The sequence below is a fragment of the Sorex fumeus genome, unplaced genomic scaffold (assembly GCF_029834395.1).
Source record: "Sorex fumeus unplaced genomic scaffold, SorFum_2.1 ptg000044l, whole genome shotgun sequence".
NCBI lineage: Eukaryota > Metazoa > Chordata > Mammalia > Eulipotyphla > Soricidae > Sorex > Sorex fumeus.
In genome coordinates this window covers 21745111-21753828 of record NW_026606101.1, presented here as the reverse complement: position 1 = coordinate 21753828, position 8718 = coordinate 21745111, and the positions used below count along the sequence as shown (strand labels likewise).

The window sequence follows — 8718 nt, the reverse complement described above, 5'->3', positions numbered from 1 at the left end:
AAAGAGCCTTGAATATGGCACTTTAAAAAAAACAATCTCATGGCTAGGACGAAGGAGATGTTACTGGGGCCTGCTCGAGGCAATCGACGAACAACAGGATGGTCGTGATCGTGATCACATCCAACAAAGTTCAGGGCTTACTCCTGGCTCTCAGCTCAGGGATCACTCCTGATGGGGCTCAAGGATCAAACCCTGGTCAGTGGAATGCAAGGCAAATACCTTTGTCACTGCACTATTTCTCTGATCTCTCCAAAATACTTTTTTGACTTCAAAGTCAGCACTTAAAAGGCAAATAACCCCATTAAAAACTGGGCACAAGAATTGAATAGCTATTTTACTCTAGAAATCTTACCAATGACTAATGAGTACATAAAAAATGCACAACATTATTTGACTTCAGGAAAATGAAAATAAAAATTACAAAAGGAGGCCACTTTACTCCACCCCTTCCCTGATCCCTCATCAGATGATATTATAAAAAAGAAGAACGGCATGCATTGACAAGATGTGACATTAGAACCCATGGTCATTGCTGATGAGATTCTAAAGTAGTATAGCCACTTTGGAAAACAGCTTGAAAATCCCTGAAATTGTTAAATAAGATGCTGCAATTTCACCTTAGCATATAAGCTCAAGAGAAATAAAACATATGCATGTGTATGCACACACACATATGCGAATGTTAGTAGCAACTGTTAATAGTAGCCCAAAACAAATGAAATGATTCAAATGTACATCAACTAATGGATGACCAAAAGGAGAGTGTACCATATAATCAAATGGGATCTATAGCTAAGAGCTCTCTCGCTCTCTTCTGGTTCCCGCGGCCGCCGTCACCATGAGCAGCAAAGTGTCCCGCGACACCCTGTACGAGGCGGTGCGGGAGGTCCTGCACGGGAACCAGCGCAAATGCCGCAAGTTCCTGGAGATGGTGGAGCTGCAGATCAGCCTCAAGACCCGCAGAAGGACAAGCGCTTCTCGGGCACCGTCAGGCTCAAGTCCACCCCTCGACCCGAGTTTTCCGTGTGCGTGCTGGGGGACCAGCAGCACTGCGATGAGGCCAAGGCCGTGGACATCCCCCACATGGACATCGAGGCGCTGAAGAAACTCAACAAGAACAAGAAATTGGTGAAGAAGCTGGCCAAGAAGTATGATGCCTTTCTGGCCTCCGAGTCCCTAATCAAGCAGATCCCCAGGATCCTGGGCCCAGGCCTGAACAAGGCTGGCAAGTTTCCTTCTCTGAAGAAGGAATAATATACCAATATATGCTATAACAATAAAAACATAAAAACATGTGGAGTGAAGACCACACATGTGTGTGCTTGCTAGTTATTTGATTTCACTTTTTGCCTGATTAATTGGTTTTGGGGGTGTTTTTTGTTTGTGTGTGTGTGCATGTGCGTGTGTGTGTGTGTGTGTGTGTGTTTGGCTACTCCTGGTGGTGCTCAAATAGGTATTTCTGACTCTGGGCTGAGGAGTGACCCCTAATGCAAAGATTGAACCAGGGTTGACTACATTTAATACCTTACTCCCTGTATTATCACCCCAGGCCACAGGGTTTTTGATTTCGGGGTGCTAACTTTCCTTGTCTGTAAAATGAGAATCACAATACTTACCTCCAAGTTCTGCTAGACTGCTAGCAAATGCATGCAAAGTGCCCAGCAGGCTGAAAGGCACAGGAAAGCATGGCAGAGGAGATGACGATAACACTACTGTCATCGTCTGATACAGAACCAGATGGAGCAGATGCTTGGAAAAAAAACATTTTGACAGTTTGATTTTCAACTTGAAGGAATTCCATGGTTGGCTAAAATTCTGGGACACAGATGAACCCAAACTGTGTTTAGCTGCTATTGGGCAGGCAGAGGAACACATTCTAGTTTCAGGACCTGAGCGCCCTCCTCGAGTTCTCCTTGGATGAGATGCCACACAGAGTGGGACAGCTGCCGCCAACCTGACTTGCAAAAACGTTCTTTGAGCCCTGACAAGTAACATAGTGTTCCAAGAAGCTTTAAATCTGGTCTCCTGAAAAATGCTGCTCTTGCTTTCTTCCTTCCTCTGGCTTTGTTCTCTGACACCCTTTCCCTCCTCCCTCCCTCACCCCCAATTTAAAGAAAAGCTGTTCATGAAGCAATTGGTCTGTGGAAGGCTTGGGTGGTTGGGAGGCAGAGGACGACAGTTTATGAGCCAAGGCCTTGGGTGTGTGGAAGGTGGGGGATGGCAGTTTGTGAGTCAAGGCCTTAGAACCATTATTGGCTGCCGTCACTGGATCCCTGAAAGATCATTTTCTTAAAGACAATCCATTTTGCTTTTACCTGGGTGTGCTTGATTAGCTCACCCTGCTTTCTGAGTTAGGACAAGCCTCTTGGCACAGTGAATCCCCCAAACAAAAAGTACATGGCACTCAGGCATGGTTCAGACATGTGCAGTTAGGTTTTCAGAAACAATAAAAGAGCACTGAAAAATGGTCATCCTCCAATGGAGGGGAGATAGATAGATAGATAGATAGATAGATAGATAGATAGGGAGAGAGAGAGTCAGATACAGAGACAGAGAGAGGGAGAGGGATAGGGAGAGAGAGAGAGTCCCACTAAAGATAACTTTTCTCCAAACTTTATGTGGAGTGTACCTTGAAGGGTGAAGTGTTGGAAAGGACCAGAAACCCCAGGTTTGAGCAGACTCTGAGCTTGCCTCACCTCACCATGAAATATTGGATTAGATCTTTCATATGCTGACCTCATTTCCTTGTTCACTTAATCACTTAATCACTTAATTTCCCATTAGTCGTCGATTTGCTCGAGCGGGCGCCAGTAACGTCTCCATTTGTCCCTGTCGCTTGCTAGTGTAGCCCAATGGCATCTGTTTGTTCCGGGAACATGAAGGGCCTCAAACCGATCGTTCATGATCTTGATGAAGAACTCTGACCATCTGGTAGGTGGGCGGCCACGCGGTCTTTTGACATCCCATGGAATCCAGTCAGTAACAGCTCGGGTCCAGTGGTCGTCTTTAAATCTCATTACGTGACCAGCCCATCTGATTTTCGACACCTTGGCAAATGAGACAGCGTTCCTGATTCTTGATCTGCGATGGATGTCGGAACTCCGGATTTTTTTCTCTCATTGGAGTGAAACGTGATATTCCAAGCATAGCTCTTTCAATTCTTCTTTGGGAGACCTGAATAGCGTTCTCATCCTGTTTGCGTAGGGCCCAGGTCTCTGAGGCATATGTTAATGCAGGAAGAACAGTGGAATCAAAGAGATGTGCCCGGAGCTGGAGGTTCTTCGTCCTCTTAGCTATTTCTTCGACGCTCTTGAGGCGTTCCAAGCCGCTCTCTTCCTCCTGCGCAGCTCGGGTGCCAGGTCATTTGTCATATTGACCTCTTGACCTAGGTACACATAGCTGTTGCATTTGGAGATGGTCGTTCCATTGAGAGTGAATGGGGCGTCAAGAACGAGGCTGTTTCTCATAAACATTGTCTTCGTAAGATTCAGCTGTAGTCCTACCTTTCCACACTCACGGTCAAAGTCGGCCAGCATTTGTGCCGCTTGGCTGATGTTTGGTGTTATTAAAACAATGTCATCAGCAAAGCGGAGGTGGTGTAGTTGCCGACCATCTATCTTCACTCCCATTCCTTCCCATTCCAGTCGTCGCATGATGTTCTCGAGGGTGGCACTGAAGAGTTTCGGTGAAATGGTATCACCCTGCCGCACCCCTCTCTTGACATCAACAATCACTTCTTTGTAGAATGGTGAGATCCTGGTAGTGAATCCGCAAAACAGCTCACGGAGGATCCTGATGTATTGGGCTTGAATGCCCTGATTGTCTAGGGTTTCAATGACCGCTTCCGTCTCAACAGAATCAAAGGCCTTCTTTAAATCAATGAACGTTGAACAGAGCGGCATCTTGAACTCCCGAGAAACCTCAATGAGCTTGGTTATCGTGTGGATATGGTCGATGGTGCTGAATCCTTTGCGGAACCCAGCCTGCTCGCATGGTTGTCCTTCATCTAGTGTTCTGCCAATCCTATTTAGGATGACTCGAGTGAACAACTTGTAGATGACAGACAATAGGCAGATCGGGCGATAGTTGCCAATTTCCTTGTTAAGTGAAATAAAAGACACGTTGGCTTTGTTATTTCTAAGCCCCTAATGTTTCTAATTAATGTCTTTTTATTTATTTTAAAACAACCATTATTGTGATTTGAAAACTTATAATGATAACCACTTTCCAGATAGAACAGAGTTAGTAAGAGCACATTCCTATCTTTCATTTAATTTTATTGCATCTTCAAATTTCCAATGTTATCAAGGCTTGGCTATTTAATCATTTGAGAGATGAGAAAGATTGAGAAGTGAATGGATTTGTCCAAGGTCACAGGTAACAAATCGAGGAATAGTGACCCAATACCTATCTAGTCAAGCTAATTCTAAAATATAGATAACCAATAGCTCAGATGGCTGTTAAGACCTTTGCGTTTGAGAAAACTCAATGAGTGAGCATATACTTTGCATGCAGGAGGCTCAGGCTAGATCCGCAGCATTATGAGGAATAACCCCTGAATACCACCCAGTGAGACAAAGACAAAAAAAAAAGGACTTTGATATTTATTTTTGAATTTCTGACTTTTTGGGGGGGGGGCCTGTTTACTCACAGAATACTTCCCTTACAATATCACAATGTAAGATCTTCTTATAAACAGAGAAGTGTTATTTTGAGTTACATGCAGAATAAAGTCTGCATAAGTTACCAAAAGAACCCAGAGGGAAGGCAAGGATATTTAGAGGGAAGGCTCATTTGAAGGTCCCTAACTGAAACTTGCAAATCAAAGAGACAACCAGGAGCTTGGTTCTAGAGCACAGCACTGGCAAAGCTGAAACTTCAAGAAGCAGCTAAACATTGTCAGGTTACACTTGGCAGTTGAGGAACAGCAGAGCCAAGAGATGGCAAAGTCAGGATTGGGTGTTCTGTGAGAGGCTGGATTGTGGATGTCTGGGTAAGTTCTATGTGGCAGCCGTGGTTTTGTCTTTTAGGCAGTGGAGAGGGTGTTGGGGACTCAGAGGCACAGTGCTGAGCATTAAGGAGAGGATGGGTTCAGTCAAATGTATATGGATGCCTCATGATGTTATTTTTAAACTTTAATGATACAAAAAGTAAAAATGCTGTAAATGTGCTAAACCCATCATTTGAAAATTTAATTATTTAAACTTTTGTTCTTTTCTGTTAAGTTAAAGATAAATATTAAAACTCCATTTGAAGATAGCATAAAATAAAATTGACCTTTTGGATATGGGCATTTCATACAAAGATTCCTGCCACCACCATCACAAACAGGATATAGATAGCTCCAGTGTTTTTAAAAAAATACTCCATAATTCTATTCCATTGATGTCATATCTTTCCCTCTAATAACACCTGGTAACTACTCAATTGTTTGTTCCAAGAATGTCATGTGATCAGAATCGTACTATATGTAAGATTGGCTCTTTCACTCAGCACCATGCCTTCGAGAATCATTCAGATTATTGCCAGTGCCAATCCTTTTTTCTCTGGATTGCTACCTAGTGTTCTATTGATTGATGTGCCATGGTTTGTTTTTCACTCACCCAAAGAAAGACATTTGAGTTGTTTCCAATTTTTGGCAATTATGAATATAGTACTGCTATAAACATTCCTTTATCGACTTTTGGGTGAATACAAATATTTACTTCTCTAGGGTAAATAATTGAGAGTGGGGTTGCAAGGTCAAATAGCAATAGAAAGTTTCACTTATAAAAAGTTGATAAAATGGGAAGAGAAGAAATAGCTCAAAGGGAAAGTGCAAGCTTTGCATGCATGGTTCCCTGAGCACTGCAGGGAGCACCCCCGAGCACAGGATCAGTCCCTAGTATTATCATTGGGTGCTACTAAAACAAACAAACAAACAAAAAACCCTTACTGATTTCCCGAGTGACAGTACCATTTTGCATTCCCACCAATGAACAATAATAGTTGTAGTTGCTCTATTATTCACCAGCACTTGATTTCATGAGAATTTTTAACTTTAAGCATTCTAAAAAATATGTAGTTTTAATATTGTTTCCTGCTCTATTTTGTTAGCATTTCATCAATCTAAAATGCTCTTAAATATACCTGTAGTTCTGTCCATTCAAATATCCTCTTTGGGGAAGTGCCTTTACTAAAACATTGAGACAATTGTCTTGACTTAATTAAGATAAAGCATGTCCCCCACTGACAGCTGAGACAAAACCCTTGTTCCTCTGTAAATTATGCCTATTTCCCTGTTGTGACCATTAAGTTTCCATAGATGCTTGCAATTTTCAGTCTCTGGATATGTTGAGGCATAGCTACCTTGGTTTTATTTTTATTTTTTGGTTTTTGGGTCACACACAGAGGTGTTCAGGATAATTTTTATTGTTCCATCTAGAAGTTCACTGACCCTTTTCTCTATTATCTCAATTCTGTTGTTGAGTCCGTCCAAGTGGATTATAAAGTTGACATTTGGTTATTCTTAATACAGTCTCTTTGTTGAGACCTATTTTCCAATTATACTAATGGTTTTCCTTATAATTCACTGGACAATTTTTACAATAGCTCCTTAGAAGTATCTTCAGGTCCTTTCAATATCTGTGCTATGTTAGCATTGATATCTGTTCTCATTTATTTCCATACACAGTATCATTTTCAAGTTTTTTTCATGTCTCCTGTGAGTTTGGATTGCACCTTTGATGTATTTAGCATCATGCCGCTTTGTGCCTTATATGAATTCCACAGAAGATGGCAATACTTTATTTTTAGGAGATAGTTGCTCCAGTTAGGATTGCAACACAAATTCTGACCTGGCTTTTGCAGCCTATGATTACAATGTTAATTCAGTTTTTAAAATTGGCCTCATGGTAACCACCACCCAGCCATGGATCATGCTCAGATCCTTGGGTGTGACAAGGTGGAGAAAGGAATCAACAGGTAACCCCCTACTCTTAAGTGTTGAGAGACATTTTCTATCCAACTAAAGAGCTTTTCTGGGATCAGAGAGATAATAGATCAAGAAGACATTTGCCTCGCATACAGCTGGCCTGAGTCCTTGCACTGCATATAAGTTCCTTTACCTCGCATACAGCTGGCCTGAGTACTTGCACTGCATATAAGTTCCCCCAACTTCTGCCTGGAGTTATCTTGGAGCATAGAGCAGGAGTAAGCCCTGAACATAGCTGAGTGTAGCCCCCAAACAAACAAGCAAACACAAATGTGGGACAGTGTCTTTTCTTGAATCTCCTTCTGTTGGCACCAGAGACCACCTCTGGGTATCAGATTGCACTGCATTTATCCAAGCCAGGAAAAATGGTAAATTCAATAGCAGCTTGGTGTTTTTTCAAATGTTGGTCTTCAGAGTTTCCAAATGGTTGCCTCTATAAATTTTATCTAATTTTCTAAGTCGTGTGCATTGGCAGTATGACCTTATTCTGTCTTGCCTTCTTAATTTCAATGTTTTGTTTGTTTGTTTGTTTCATTGAATACCTGTCATTTTCAACCAGTAGTGCATTACATGGTCAAGTCCTGTCCTTGTGTGCACCTTCCACAGTAAATTTTACCCCAGTGCATATGACATTTTGCTAAGTGATTGAGAATTCCCAGTATATGGGTAACGTTATTCTCAGACAGAGGATAGCTACTTAATTTTAATAGTAAACATATTATCACAACCATTATCATAAGCATATATAGCAGAATATGTGGATTTTGTTTCAAATACTCAACTGTGCTCTTAGAGAATGAAAGTCGTTATAGACAATATGGCTCTCAACAGGCCTAGCTATGTCCCATAAAATGTTATTTGCTAAGACAGATGGTTCAGAACCCAGGATGGCTCAACTGGTAGAGTCTCTGCTTTGCAAGCAAGAGACTTCTAATTTAGTCCCTGTAACTGTAGCCCCACACTCCTAGGCTCAGAGCAAACCTGCTTACACTGTTATTTGGGATTCTTGATCTCCTGCATGTTACAACCAGATGTGTCTGAACAAAACAACGAATGTGTGTGACGCAGGTGAGCAGCACAACCAAGTGTGTGAGATCTCCTACCAAGTGTGCAGGGTGCACCCCCTACTTTGAACAGTAGCAGTAATAACAAAGGGAAAACAAACAAAACAGAAACAGATGTCCAGCTCACTTTGACTTGAAGGCTATATTTCCTGATCCCTGACCTAAGAAGTTGGTTACACTAATTGACTACAATGACCTTTCTTCTATGGTGAGTTTCTCTAACCTTTCTCCAGTTTATCACCCTCGGGAAGGCTTTCTATTCTGGAATTTTATGATTTAAGAAAAGAAATACCTTAACTTCCCACTAATCTCTATTTAAAGTATTGCAATTCTTTTAAAAGTGATTGTAGGGTCAGGGAGATTGTTCAAGGGTCAGGGGACTATGCCTTGCATGCATACAAGGCCCTGAGTTCCAAGGCCCCAGCACTACATGCTTATTCAAGCACTGCTGTGTGCCAGATGTGATCCCAAAGGTGCCTGAGCATTGCCAGGGTGGTGATGGGATCCTTAACACTGCTGAGCCCAAACTGCTTGAGGTCACCAGACCCTAGCATTGAACTGTTAGGCAAAGTTGGATATCTCTAGGGGTGATTCCAAACCCCAAACAAAATTTATTGCTTTGTTGGTCTTTGTTTTGGTTTTGGTCCACACCCATCTGTGCTCAGAGTTTACTAGATTTGC

The 8718-nt window shown here is 42.1% G+C and overlaps 1 pseudogene; it reads left to right on the top strand.

The window, feature by feature from the left end:
* The first annotated feature begins 811 nt into the window (after nt 1-811).
* Nucleotides 812-1254, top strand: LOC130030335 (60S ribosomal protein L10a-like; annotated as a pseudogene).
* The last annotated feature ends 7464 nt before the right edge of the window (nt 1255-8718 follow it).